This window comes from Pseudophryne corroboree, chromosome 2 (genome assembly GCF_028390025.1).
Source record: "Pseudophryne corroboree isolate aPseCor3 chromosome 2, aPseCor3.hap2, whole genome shotgun sequence".
NCBI lineage: Eukaryota > Metazoa > Chordata > Amphibia > Anura > Myobatrachidae > Pseudophryne > Pseudophryne corroboree.
Window position 1 is genome coordinate 687,395,112 of NC_086445.1, and position 15,383 is coordinate 687,410,494.

General features: G+C 46.8%; 1 protein-coding gene across 5 annotated transcripts in view; it reads right to left on the reverse strand.

The window, feature by feature from the left end:
- The window catches only part of LOC135044096 (polymeric immunoglobulin receptor-like), a 206,519-nt gene that overhangs the window by 161,505 nt on the left and 29,631 nt on the right, over positions 1–15,383 (reverse strand). For 2 of the 5 annotated variants that reach the window (XM_063955177.1, XM_063955178.1), the window contains one exon: positions 9,232–9,316. The exons of 1 other annotated variant lie outside the window; for it this stretch is intronic. The gene's annotated coding sequence lies outside the window, so the exon portion shown is untranslated. Of the gene's footprint in view, positions 1–6,825; positions 6,934–9,231; positions 9,317–15,383 lie in introns of all 5 variants that reach the window. 2 more of the 5 variants (XM_063955180.1, XM_063955179.1) reach the window with 2 other exon arrangements.

A 15,383-nucleotide genomic window follows, 5' to 3' on the forward strand; every position in this document is an offset into this window, starting at 1 on the left:
CTGAACACGTTTATTAGGTTCTATGCCTTTGATACTTCCGCCATCCAGGATGCTTCCTTTGGACGACGGGTTCTCAAACCCGCTAAGGCGCATCCCCTCCCTTGAGGAACTGCTTTAGGACATCCCTGATGTTTCTCTGTGGAAACCAATGAAACCTGCTGCAGAAAAGGAGAGTTACATAGTTACATAGTTAGGGCGGGATGTACTAAAGCAAAAATGCGGTAAAACCCCCGAAAACGGGTGTTTTACCGCATTTTCATATTTACTAACACCCTACCGCCGTGTTTTCGGCGTCCAGGGTATCGCCATCTCTGGATGGCGATAACCTATAGAAGCCTATGGGCTTCTTTTTGCCGACCGCCGCAACCCGCCGACACCGCCGCAGACGCCGCACCACCAAATTCAATGTATGTGCAAAACATGGGATGTGCTGGAATTTGCCCAGATGTAATGCATGCACAATATTGGTGGCGTTGTCCGATATCACAAATCCCCAGGAAAGTCTAAGTGGGGTAAGCCATTGTGCGATGATGTCCCTCAGTTTCAGTAAGAGGTTGTCAGCGGTGTGCCTCTTACAGAAAACAGTGATACACAGCGTAGCCTGCCTAGGAACTAGCTGGCGTTTGCGAGATGCTGCTACTGGTGCAGCTGCTGTTATTGCTGCGTGAGGCAATACATCTACCCAGTGGGCTGTCACAGTAATGTAGTCCTTAGTCTGCCCTGTTCCACTTGTCCACATGTCCGTGGTTAGGACACTGAGGACACTTTTCTTAATGTCCCTGTACAGTCCAGGAATTGCTTTCCTAGTGAAGTGGAATCTAGATGGGATTTGGTATCGTGAACACACTACCTCCATCAATTGTCTAAATCCCACTGCACTAATGGCGGATACCGGACGCACGTCTAACACCAACATAGCTGTCAAGGCCTCAGTTATCCGCTTTGCAACAGGATGACTGCTGTCATATTTCATCTTCCTCGCAAAGGACTGTTGGACAGTCAGTTGCTTAGTTAAAGTAGTACAAGTGGTCTTTTGACTTCATCTCTGGGATGACGATCGACTCCCAGCAGCAACAACAACAACAGCGGCAGCGGCAGCAGTAGGGGGAAGTGGTTCCTAATCTTTCCCTAACTATCCTCCACATTTTTGTTCTCTATTGTTTTTCTGGAGATATACAGGTGGAGCCCTGCTCATCTATCCCTTTAATAGGATTAATTGAGCCATTGCTGTCAGACTTAATACCCTGCTGTAATGGCTTAGGGGGTCATTCTGACCCATTCGCACGCTGCTGTTTTTCGCAGCGGTGCGAACGGGTCGGTACTGCGCATGCGTGGCGGCCACAGTGCGCAGGTGCGTCATTGCCCAGCAACGATAAGAACAACAAAAAAAGTGATCGCTGCCGCGATCGCAAGTAGATTGACAGAAGGAAGGCATTCCGGGGCGGCAACTCACCATATTCTGGGAGTGGTGAGTCCAACGCAGGTGTGTCCAGGCGTTTGCAGGGCAGGTGTCTGACTTCAATTCCGGAACCGGACAGACTGAAGACATCGCAGCGGGTGAGTAAGTTGAAAGCTACTCAGAAACTGCACAAAATGTTTTTGCATAGCACGGCTGCACAAGCGGCTCCTACATAAGCGGCGTCTAGTTGATCGCACGGGCAGCAAAAAGTTGCTACGTGCGATCAACTCAGAATGACCCCCTGAATCCCCTGCTGTATTGTTCTCTCTGTATTGTATTGCAGCGGAGAACAATAGATGAAAGGCTTATGCTATAAACCTTGGTGCACGTAAGCGCAAAAGAGAAGGCTAGATGAGCGAGGCTCCATCTGTATAACAATGGGACTAATTCAGACCTGATCGCTAGGCTGCGTTTTCGTACAGCCTGCAATCAGTTCTGAACTGCACATGCGTATGCACCACAATGCGCAGGCGTGTCGGTCCGCAGTGACGGGGATCAGCAGGCAGCGATGGGAGGGTGAGAGAAAAGCAATCACACGGGCGATTGCAAGGTGACTGACAGGAAGAGGCTGTTTGTGGGTGGCAACTGACCTTTTTAAGGAGTGTCCAGAGAAACGCAGGAGGGACCAGGCGTTTGAAGGGAGGGTTTCTGACATCAACTCCAGCCCTGATCATCGCAGCAGCACAGTAAGTCCTGGTCTGTGCAGAGACTCCACAAACTTCTGTTTGCGCACCTCTCCTGCACATGTGATCGCACCCTAGCACAGTGATTTCCCCCTCCCCCTGTAGGCGGCGACTACCTGACTGCAGGAATGCAAAAAACACACCCTAGCGATCAGGTCTGAATTAGGCCCAATATGCAGTACAGGAGAGCATACCTCTGCACCACACAGGGCAAACCCATGTAAAAATTATTTGGATAAATATTAATAACCCCTTTATTTGGAGTAAATAATATACAGCACAGGACAGCACCACTGGACTTAAATGGCAGTACCCCTGGATTTATACGGTAGTACCCCTGGACTTATACGGCAGCACCATAGGACTAGACTTATACGGCAGCACTACTGGACTGGACTTATACGGCAGCACCACTGGACTTATACGGCGCTAGCCCTGGACTTATACGGCAGCACCACTGGACTGGACTTACACAGCAGCACCACTGGACTTATACGACAGTACCCCTGGACTTATACGGCAGTACCCCTGGACTTATACGGCAGCACCACTGGAAAGGACTTAAATGGCAGCACCACTGGACTGGACTCATATGGCAGCACCACTGGACTGGACTTATACGGAAGTACACCTGGACTTATTGGCAGTACCCCTGGACTTATACGGCAGCACCACTGGATTTATATGACAGCACCACTGGACTGGACTTATATGGCAGTACCCCATGACTTATACGGCAGTACTGCTGGACTTATATGGCAGCACCTCTAGACTGGACTGATATGGCAGTACCCCTGGACTTATACAGCAGCACCCCAGGACTTATACGGCAGTACCGCTTGACTTAAATGGCAGTACCCCTTAACTTATATGGCAGCACCTCTGGACTGGACTTATACGGCAGCACAACTGGACTGGACTTATATGGCAGCACTACTGGACTGGACTTATACGGCAGTACCCCTGGCCTTATACGGCAGTACCTCTAGACTTATACAGCAGTACTGCTGGACTTAAATGGCAGCACCACTGGACTGGACATATACGGCCGTACCACTGAACTGTACTTATATGGCAGTACCCCATGACTTATATGGTAGTGCCCCTGGACTTATACGGCCGCACCACTGGACTTATACAGCAGTATCGCTGTACTTATATGGCAGCACCACTGGACTGGACTTATATGGCAGTACCCCTGGACTTATATGGCAGCACCACTGGACTGGACTTACACGGCAGTACCCCTGGACTGGACTTGTATGGCAGCACTACTAGACTGGACTTATATGGTAGTACTCCTGGACTTATATGGCAGTGCCCCTGGACTTATATGGCAGCACCACTAGACTGGATTTATACGGCAGCACCACTGGACTTATGGCAGCACAGGACACCACCACTGGACTTATGGCAGCACAGGACACCACCACTGGACTGATGCAGCACAAAACAGCACCACTGGCCTAGACTTATACAGCATCACTGGACTTATGGCAGCACAGGACACCACCACTAGACTGATGCAGCACAAGACAGCACCAGTGGACTGGACTTATACAGCAGCAGCACTGGACTTATGGCATTGGCAGCACAGGACACCATCACTAAACTCAGTGGCGGATCCAGGGGGGGGCACTCAGGCCCTGTCATTTGTGGCCCCATCCGTCCCCCCCCCCGCCTGTGTCACTGAGACACGCTGCCGCTCAGTCCGGCGGCAGCGTGTCTCAGCTGTCAGGAGGAGAGCGCGGCTATCTGGCGGCGTGTTGCGGACTTCAAACCAGCCGCCAGTTCGTGAGCCAATCAGAGCTCGCGGACCGGCAGCCAATCAGGAGTCGCCGGTCCGCGAGCTCTGATTGGCTCACGAACTGGCGGCTAGTTTGAAGTCCTACACGCTGCCAGACATAGCCGCGCTCTCCTCCTGACACCCTCAGAGCCAGCCGGGCAGAGAAGCAGCAGCGGTAAGCAGCTGCAGAACTGCTGTGGGGGCATTTGTATACCTGCTGTGGGGGCATTTGTATACCTGGCACTGTGAGGGCAGTTGTATACCTGGCACTGTGGGGGCAATTGTTTACCTGGCACTGTGAGGGCAATTGTTTACCTGGCACTGTGGGGGCATTTGTATACCTAACACTGTGGGGGCATTTTTGGATCTGGCACTGTAGGGGCATTTTTGGATCCGGCACTGTAGGGGCATTTTTGGATCTGGTACTGTGGGGGCATTTTTGGATCTGGCACTGTAGGGACATTTTTGGATCTGGCACTGTGGGGGCATTTTTGGATCTGGCACTGTAGGGACATTTTTGGATCTGGCACTGTAGGGACATTTTTGGATCTGGCACTGGGGGCATTTTTGGATCTGGCACTGTTGGGGCATTTGTGGATCTGGCACTGTGGGGGCATTTGTGGATCTGGCACTGTGGGGGCAATTGTGGATCTGGCACTGTGGGGACAATTGTGGATCTGGCACTGTGGGGGCAATTGTGGATTTGGCACTGCACTATTGGGGGCATATGTCTGTGTATCACGTCTCATTTTAATTGGCCACACTCACTATATGACTGCGGGCATTACTACAGGCAACATTACTACTGGGGGCAATAGGGGCATTGCATAAGGGGCACCACTACTATGGGGTCTATATAAGGGGCACTACCAGTACAGTGGACATTGCATAATGAGTGCTACAACTGTGGGCATTGTATAAGAAGCGCCACCTCACATGCACCGAAGCCGCATGCAAATGTACTTCCCCTTCCATGGTGCCCCCACTATCATTTTCTTCTGGATCCGCCCCTGACTGGACTTATGGCAGCACAGGACACCACCACTGGACTGATGCAGCACATGACAGCACCAGTGGACTGGACTTATACAGCAGCACTGGACTTATGGCAGCACTGGAATGATAGAAAAGAGCAGGTCACCCCCCCATGCGCCATGCCACTTTCCCGCACAGACAATGAGGCGAAACGTCTTCTCGCTACACTCTCCAGGACTGGAGTGAAATGGCAGTGACGGGCAGCTCCTTATATGGAATCCAAAACCTGCGAGAATCAGACAGCGGGATGATGACCTTTTGCCTCGTTCTGGTTTCCGAGTCTGGTGGGAAAACCCAAGCCAAACTCGGAGATGGGTTCAGGACGTGATGTTCAGGGGGGTTCAGTTCTCAGGGAACTGAACCCGCTCATCCCTACTTAAAATGTGACTTCTGCTATACCTGTTGAAAACCATGACAGGGTTAAGAACAAGGAGGCCCCTCTGGACCGGAGCTAATGCAAGTTCTTTTGTCACATTAATACTATAAGCATGTTAACCTTAAATAGGTAAAGTTATTACACATTGGTAATCACTGCTTCTGAGAGGGAGGGGGGTACTAATTACTCTGGCAGGGGTCTGATGGATGGACCCAGTGGGTGCTCAGGTCTGCTGCCGCCCCTCCCCCTGGCTCCATTACCGGTCAGCAGCAGAAGCTTTGTTCCACTGTCAGCAAGCTGTTTGCTGGCTGGGCAGTTTTGGGTACAGGGAGGATGTTGCCACTTAGCAGCATGAGCAGTCTCTTTTACCTGTGCACGGGGTGGGGTGATCACACTGATCGTGCCCCACTCTGGAATTGCCATTTGGCATAGTAGCACCCCAAATTTGCGCTCTGTGCTGCTTCGTGGTGCTGAAAATACTTTCCCCCCATCAATTCGTATAAGGGGGTGTGGTCATGCCTCCCACAATTAGACTACATCCCCAAACCCTTACCTGGACCCATCACAGCTCTCTACGGCACTTTTGGTAATATATGTATTTTGACACCAAATAAAATTGAGAATGGGAAGTTATAATGTGCTGTATAGTCATTTGGATGCATTACTCATCCACTGTTATACAGTATTATTACGCTTTTCTATGTTTTACAGATTACAGTATATACCATATATTTATGCTACAAAGAACACACCCTTCTTTCAGAATTAGATTTATTGACCAAGTATAAAAAAACATACAGTATACAAGGAATTTTTCCTGGTAAGCCACATCTCTTAAAAAAAAAAAAGAAACAAACAAACAAACAAAAATAACAATAATTCAACCAACACTCACCAATAAATAAACCTCTAAAAAAGTATAAATTGTTAAATTGCATCTCCATCCCACGCTAATTATTTAACAGAGATACCGTCTAAGCGTGTGTACTCACGGTGAGATTTCTCCATTCGATTTTGACTATATAGTAAAAATCGCAAGGAAAGTTAGTGCAAATCGTAAGGTGTTAGGCAGCTTGTGATTCCGATTCAATCCCGATGTGCACTCCCGCAGTGTCGATATCGCAAAGCTAGATAGACTGTGCAGGCAAGTCAATTTTGACTATATAGTGTACTATCTACTACAAAGTATAGTCAAAATTGCCACTTAGTCAAAATCGTACATAGACAAAATCGAAAGTACAGATAGTCAAAATCTGTGCTATGTGGGCTCTGGGAGAGTTCAAGGGAAATCGTATAGTCAAAATTGGCCATAGACAATATCTCACCATGTGTATGCACCTTAACAGATATTCCAGCATGTATCGCCTACATGATGGAATCGAGTGGAACTGGTCATGACCTGGGTAAGTTGCATCCACCACAATATTTCTCATTCATCTACCAGCTTTTACCAAATATAAATACTGTATAGGGGGGAGATCAGTACCATTTTTTTTTCCAGCAGCTCTTATTACTCTTTGGAGTCCATTTTTCTCCTGTTTTGTAGTTGCTCCAAACCATACAATGATGGATGAGCAGAGGACAGACTGGATTACTGCCAAATAGAAAAGAATAAATAATTCCTTTGGCAAGCTAAACCTTAACTGTCGCAGGAAATAAACCCTTTGCTGTGCTTTTTTTAACAATAGTGTCTGTGTTGGAACCCCATGTTAGGTCCCAGGAACCTGAAGGAATCTCCACGGACACAACACAGTCATTAATAGTAATTGGAGATGGTACAAGAGTATGCCCCCTAAAATCCACTAACATGTCCACTGTTTTAGAGGGATTTAACTCTAAGTTGTTCCAGCTGCACCAGGGACAGATCTAGACTTTTCTTTCAGGGAAGGGCGGTTTATTTATTCCTGACTCCTCCCCTATACTCATTACTCCTCCCATTTCCCATCCCAACTGTCCATTAATGCTCTAAAGAGCATATAAAGCATTGCCTCCTGCACATGTACTTCTTATGTAGCACACAAACACGGACACATGCAACTACTAACACACCGATGGGCGGCACACACTGCCCAAGGTGGGGGTGACAGCATGTGATGATGGCAGATGGGGCTAGGGGTCCCGGAACACGGAGGATGGGGAGGGATGCCAGTGCAGCCACACACCATTACCTGGCAGCAGCCCTCACCTCTGGTGGCCCCAGCAAATCAGGGAGCCAGCCAGAATGACCCTCGTCCATGCCTGTGGGGCTGGTGTTGCTGCAGCGTGCCATGTATTGGTATGGGTAGCTGGATGCTGGGGAGGAGGATGCTGCCGCTATGAAGGATCTACCTTCAGGTGGGAGATGCAGGGCTGTGCTGGCTGCTGCAGGCGCTGACGGCGGGGGAGTCAGGGGAGGAAGATGAGCGATGCCAGCAGAGGGAGATCGCTGCTGCACTGGATCGCTGCCACCCAGAGCGGCTTACCCCCATTTCCCACAGTGACCGGGCCCATAATGGAGGAGACGCCAGCGCACAGCTCCTGTCTGAACAGCAGCAGCGGGAACTGCTCATCCAGCTCATTCTCCCCACTGTGTGCTGAAAACATCTTGCCCCACTACCTTGGGATCTTGGGATCTTCCTCATGCCACTGCTGGACCTGGTTGTGGCTGGCAATGTGGCCATCATGTAAGTGGGCGTGGCTATGACTGTTGGGGGGGTGTTCCTTCCCCCCTGGATCCAGCCCTGGGCTGCACCGTAAGGCCAATCATTCAATTTTTCTTCTATATTCGGACTCCTCACCATCCCTGATGAGACTGATGACCGTGGTGTCATCCGCAAATTTCAGGAGCTTAACAGTAAGACCACTCGAGGTGCAGTATTCGAATAGAGAGAAAAAAAGCAAGGGGGGTAGAACACATCTTTGGAGAGCACCTATGCTAGCAGTCCGAACTCTAACTTCCCTAATTTCACCTGCTCTCTCCTGTCCACAAAAAAATGTAGAATCTAATGGCAAGTTGCTATCTAACCTTCTATCCCCGAGATTCTATAAATGCATGACAGGGTGTATGGAGAGGCGCTTGTGTTTCTATATTTTTTTATTCTTATATTTATTATTATCATTATTATTATTATTATTATTACTTTTTTTCCTTGTACGGTTACTCTCAAATTTGCATGAAACATTCACTGTTACTTAAATAAGGGCAACAAATGTGTTTTATAGTACTGCATTTTACAAGTGAGAAATTAGGGTGCCTATGCTTTGTAATAATCCTGTTATTAGTTTCCAGACCTCTCCCACCCTCACTCGTCTACCAAGACTCCCCCTTTCTCGAAAACCCATATATACTGTGTGCATATATTTCCTTTGAATTGACTATTATTAATTTTTTCTGACACCCAACTAATTTATTTCTTCTTTAGAGTGTCCACTACCACCAGTTTTTAAACTGGCAAGGCTGTGCCATAGACATGGCAAAGATGACTTGCCACCAGATGTATCCTCATACAACACGCCGCCGAAGATACATTGAGCTAGTGAGCTGACAGGTCCTGTGCAATTCGCTAGTGTTCGGTGTCTTTTTTACAACTCAAGTGACTAGGAGATTGTGCTAATTAGTTTGATTCCCAACAAAACTTGTTGCCAATACATCTGCCTGCGAGAGCCTCATTAAAGTCCTCTTGGGACAGCAGACTGAAATACAGTGCAGCAGGCACAGTGTTTAGAAATGCAGTTTTCAGTGCATGTCACAGAATAAAGTTTATTACTATTAACTTTCTTACATGTTTATTTGGAGGCATACAAGCTCTAATTACTGAAGATACTCACATCAAGGGACATATTATTTTAATGTGTACATGTGTTGTACCCCGGATGTTGATGTGGGCACATATAAGTTAGGTCTAGATAGTACCTTACAGTTGAGATGGCAGCTCTATTGGATCTCCCTTCTCTGGCAACAACTCCTTATCCTTCTTAGGTTGTAGCAGAGGCCAGCCCTACACAAACAGAAAAATTACTTTACCTCACAGCCTTGATGAATAGAATAATCTAAAAAATGTATTAAAAGTGGGAGTAAGAGGACACGGCTCCAGGGAAGGGTATGGACAAAAAATAGAAATCACCATACATATGACATGCAATTCGACAGGAAGGAAATATTACAAATATATGACAATAAATAGAAATATGGTAGTAGATAGGCAATAAGTAATACTACTCTTTAGTAGTTTAATACACATCTTTATCCTAACTGCGGCAGCACCTCTTTAGCTACAACTATACAAAATATGGTTTCTCCTTTACTTCAATACACTATATTCAGAACACACAATAACCTTCTCAATAACACATATATAATGGAAAAGTAAAACAGATTATTACTCAGTAGACTAGCAAAACCCCAGACTGATCAGTCATCTACATTAAACTGAACACAAAGTTATGTTTTTGGAGTACTCTCTAGCTACGTGGTCACTATCCTCTTACGTTCATGTACTGGTACGCCACAAGAGGCGAATGTAGTAGAATTAGAATTAATACTGCTCTTTCTTGATTACAGAGAAACAATAGCTTCATTTTTCCAATTATAAGGCATTGTGAATATAGTTCAACTTTAGTAGCACAATTATATTCAGCACTCAGTAGTATTGGTATATCAATCCCAAGTGCACTTTTACAGTAGTCAGCTCTTATAGTAATCTTTGTTTAACTAACAGACTCAGTTAATTGGTTCAATAATACTGTAGCTCAATCAACACATATCACGCTGTAAACCTAAATACAAGTGTCCACATACACCTAGCATTTATATGCTCTACGATACAAGACCCCTGGCATGACTGAGATGCATATTTTTTTTTACATTTTGTGTCTTGCTGATGTATTGAAACAGCACTAACAGTGTAGTAGAGATGTTAAGCTGTGACTTTAACCATACAAGAATTACTTTTAAACACAAATTGCATGCGGGGAAAAAGGAATACAAAAGTTTGTATTGGGTGTATGCTATAGGCCGCCTGGTATCAACGCATCTGATGAGGAATTGTTACTAAAGCAAATTGAAAGAGCAGCAGGAGTAGGAGACATAGTAGTGATTGGAGATTTTAACTATCCAGAGATAAACTGGAAAAACGATTCATGTGATACTGCTAGGGGCAATATGTTTTTAAACACACTTAATGATAACTACTTAGTCCAACTAATTGAGGAACCAACTAGGTACAATGCAATCTTAGACCTGGTATTAACAAACAATGGGGATTTGGTATCAAGTATTATAGTAGGTGAACCCATAGGAAACAGCGACCACAATATGGTCACATTCAATATCAGTTTCCATAAACAGCCCTATACTGGCTCAACTAGGACTCTAAACTTTAGCAAAGCAAATTTTGAAAAGATGAGGGTATTTTTCAGGGATATTGAATGGGAAGGTTTGTTTTTAGGAAAAAATACTACAGAGAAATGGGAGGTACTAAAATTCCTGCTAGCTAAAAATACACTCAAATTTATTCCTATGAGCAGCAAAAAAAGGAATAAAAATCATAAACCGATGTGGCTTAACAAAAAGATTAAGGAACTTATGGGCAAGAAAAGGCGAGCATTTAAAAAATACAAATCTGACGGGAAAGCAGAGTCATTTCAGCACTATAAGGAATGTAACAAAATTTGCAAGAAGGAAATAAGAGCGGCTAAAATAGAAACTAAAAAACTAGTAGCAAAGGAAAGCAAAGCGAATCCCAAAAAATTATTTAAATACATTAATAGCAAGAGATTAAAGAAGGAGAGTATAGGCCCTTTAAAAGACAAGTTGGGAGTCTTAAGCAAAAATGATAATGACATAGCGGACACACTAAATGAGTTTTTTTCAACAGTATTCACTAGAGAGGACCCAATTCAGGGACTGACACACAATCTCAATAATGAGAATATCCCACTGATAGGTACTTATTTAAGCGAGAAAGTAGTCTGTGACCGATTAAAACATTTAAAGATTAATAAATCACCAGGGCCCGATGGTATTCACCCAAGGGTTCTAATGGAGCTTCTGTTATGCACACCAGTGCCTGCAGGAAAGTACTGGTGTCAGGACTGTTATGCACTCCAGTGCCTGCAGGAATGTACTGGTGTTTGAACTGTTATGCAAAACAAATGGACTCACAGACAGACTAGGGAATATGACATAACGTACACAGAAGGTGGTAGGGTAACAAAATACACACAACGTGAACAGAGAAGCCCAGAGGCTAAGGAACTGGGTATCTCCCTAGTATTAGAACTGCTCAGATGTGAAAAGCAAGATGTTGTGTTTTAATACATAGAAAACCTGAAATGCTGTTGCTAAGGGCAACAGCAAAACCCTAAAGGGTTACCAACGGGTGTGGCAGTAAACTCCTTGGTCAGAGATGGAATGATAGACACAAGGAGATTCTCCACAATCCTAATTCTCACTTGCAGTGCACAGGTTCGGTTTACTGCCACTAAACTGACCCCTGACACCTAGCACAGTGAGACAGGATTAGACAGGCAAGTCTTAGAATACAGCCGCAAACTTGCTAAGTTCACAGAGTAGTAACAGAACCCCAGCAAGCTAAACGACTGACTCCAGTCTTACTGCTAGGTCTGGATTGGCAGAGTGTAATACCAAATCCCCAGGCCTATTTGCAGTAAGCAACAAACAAATACAAAGCTACACAGTACTGGCTAACTTTCAGAAACTGACTAACCAACAAAGATTCAGCAGCATCTGCTTACCCTGAAAAGAGGCCTTATAAAGCAGGTGCTGTCCACGCCCCACTCAGACCTCACAGACTGTGAGCACAAAAACCAGCACCGGATCCCCTGCCATGCACAGAGCCTATAACCACTGCACAGCAAAAGACCCGAACCGGAGTATCAGCTGCGCTCAGGTTACTCCGCTAGCACTTGTCTCCCGGTTGCCATGACGACGTGGCAGCACAGGGCAGGAGACCCTAACAGTACCCCCCCTCTGACGAGGGGTCAAAGAACCCCTACCACCGGGTTTATCGGGGAACTGCGAGAAGAAAGAGCGTATCAGTCTGGGGGCATGAAGATCACAACTGCGCACCCACGACCGCTCCTCCGGGCCATACCCCTTCCAGTGCACCAAAAATGACAGCCGACCCCGAACCACCTTGGAGTCAAGAATCCTTTCAACAACAAACTCCCTCTGGCCACGTATCAGAAGAGGGGAAGGTCTTCCACTGGAAGAAGGATTACTAATCGCCCGTTTTAAAAGGGAACAATGAAATGTTTTATTGATACCCAAAGAACGGGGCAGATCTAACTGAAATGCCACCGGATTGATAACCCTGGTGATCTTATAAGGGCCGATGAACCGGGGGCCTAACTTATGAGATGGCTGTCTCAACTTCAAATTCTTGGTAGACAACCAGACGAAGTCTCCTAATTTGAAGCTGCAGAGTCTTTTCCGCTTATCAAAAACCCTTTTGGTCACTAATGACACAGACACAAGGGCTTTCTTCACTTTCCGCCAAATACCTCTAAGGACCAGGCGTGGAGTCCAGGGGGTCAAAAGAATTGGCCTTAGGATGATGCCCATACACACAAAGGAAGGGAGAGATCCCTGTAGCAGAGTGAGCCGCGTTGTTATAGGCAAACTCCGCCATGGACAGATGAGCAACCCAGTCAGTCTGACACTTGGAGACATAACACCTGAGGAACTGCTCCAAGGACTGGTTCACCCTTTCAGTCTGCCCATTAGACTGCGGATGGTAGCCCGACGACAAGCTGACAGAAATCTGGAGATCGGAACAAAATGCCCTCCAGAATTTGGCCACAAACTGGGATCCGCGGTCAGAGACCACATCAAGTGGCAACCCGTGGAGACGCACAACATGCAGCATAAATAATTCAGACAGGCGTCTGGCCGATGGCAGCCCAACCAGTGGAACGAAGTGCGCCATCTTCGAAAACCTGTCAACGACAACCCAGATGGCTGTCATCCCCGAGGATTTGGGCAAGTCCACCACAAAATCCATTGAAATGTGGGTCCATGGCTTAGATGGGATAGAGAGTGGATGTAGTGGGCCAACAGGAACCCCTCTAGGAGTCTTATTTCGGGCACAGATGTCACATGCCCGAACCCACTGATCCACATCCTTAGCCACCGAGGGCCACCACACCGCCCTAGATAGCAACTCCCGAGTTCTGGCAATACCCGGGTGACCTGCAGACTTCTTGGCATGGAATTCCAGGAACACTCGCTGTCTTAACCTAGGAGGCACAAACAAAAGACCTACCGGAAGGTCTGGAGGAGCCTGCTCCTGTGCTCTAAGGACTAATGATAAGAGGTCCTGGGTAATGCCCACTTTAATACATGATGGGGAAACAATGGGCAACGGCTCCTCGGTGGTCTCCTGGATTGGAGCAAAACTCCGCGAGAGCGCATCAGCCTTGATGTTTTTTGACCCAGGGCGATATGTTATCAAAAAATTAAAGCGAGCAAAAAACAAAGCCCATCGTGCCTGCCTGGCATTGAGACGCTTCGCTGACTCTAAATATGCCAGATTCTTATGGTCAGTGAGAATTGAGACCACAAACTTAGCCCCCTCAAGCCAGTGTCTCCACTCCTCGAGTGCATCCTTAATAGCCAACAATTCCCGGTTACCCACGTCATAATTCATCTCGGCAGGCGAAAATTTACGGGAAAAGTAAGCACAGGGATGAAGGCGATTATCTGACACTCCCATCTGAGAAAGCACTGCCCCAATACCCATCTCAGAGGCATCCACCTCCACCACAAAAGGACGCTCTGGATCTGGGTGTCGCAGCACCTTGGCCGAAACAAATGCCCTTTTGAGACGGGCAAAAGCCGCTTTAGCCTCACAAGACCAGTGAGCAACATCCGCCCCTTTCTTAGTGAGTGCCACCAAGGGCGCCACTATAGACGAAAATCCAGCGATAAATCGTCTATAAAAATTCGCAAAGCCCAGGAAACGCTGAAGCGCCTTCAAACTAGTGGGCTGCACCCAATCCAGGACTGCCTGTACCTTGGAACCCTCCATTTGGAAACCTTCTGGGGAGATAATATATCCTAGAAATGCGATTTGCTGAACTTCAAATTCGCACTTCTCCAGCTTCGCCCCAAGCCGGTGGTCTCAGAGTTTCTGGAGGACTAAGCGTACATGCTTCCGATGTTCCTCCAGGGAATGGGAGAAGATTAGGATGTCATCTAAGTATACAACTAAGAATCTATCCAAATATTCCCTGAGCACATCATTCATGAAATCCTGGAAGACTGCCGGGGCATTACAGAGCCCAAAAGGCATCACCAAATATTCATAATGCCCCGAGTGGGTATTAAAGGCAGTCTTCCATTCATCCCCCTCTCTTATTCGGATTAGATTGTACGCACCGCGTAGGTCAATCTTAGAAAAAATGGTGGCAGTACGAAGCTGGTCAAACAAGACCGAAATGAGAGGCAGTGGGTATGAGTTTTTAATCGTGATACGGTTCAATTCCCTGAAGTCGATGCAGGGTCGCAACGAACCGTCCTTTTTACCCACGAAGAAGAACCCCGACCCAACTGGAGACTGTGAAGGTCTGATAAATCCCTTAGCCAAGTTCTCCTAAATGTACTCTGCCATAGCCTGAGTCTCAGGACGTGACAGGGAGTACAACCTGCTCTTGGGAAGCTTAGCATTTGGCAACAAATCAATGGCACAGTCATAGGAGCGATGGGGAGGTAGTACCTCTGCAACTTTTTTGGAGAACACGTCCGCAAAATCTGCATAACACCCTGGCAATCCTGGCAAACTTAGCTGCGAGAACCTGACTGGAAGGCTCAAGCAACTCCTGAAACAATCAGTACTCCAACTAAGAATCTCCCCAGAGACCCAGTCAAATTGAGGATTGTGGGCCCTTAACCAGGGTAACCCCAACACCAATGGGGCAAAAGTACAGACAGTCACATAAAAGGACAATTTTTCAGAGTGTGTGGCTCCAATAAACAAAGAAATCTGGCTAGTGCAAGAGGTAATTTTACCTTGGGATAATGGTTCCCCGTTTAACCCACAAATC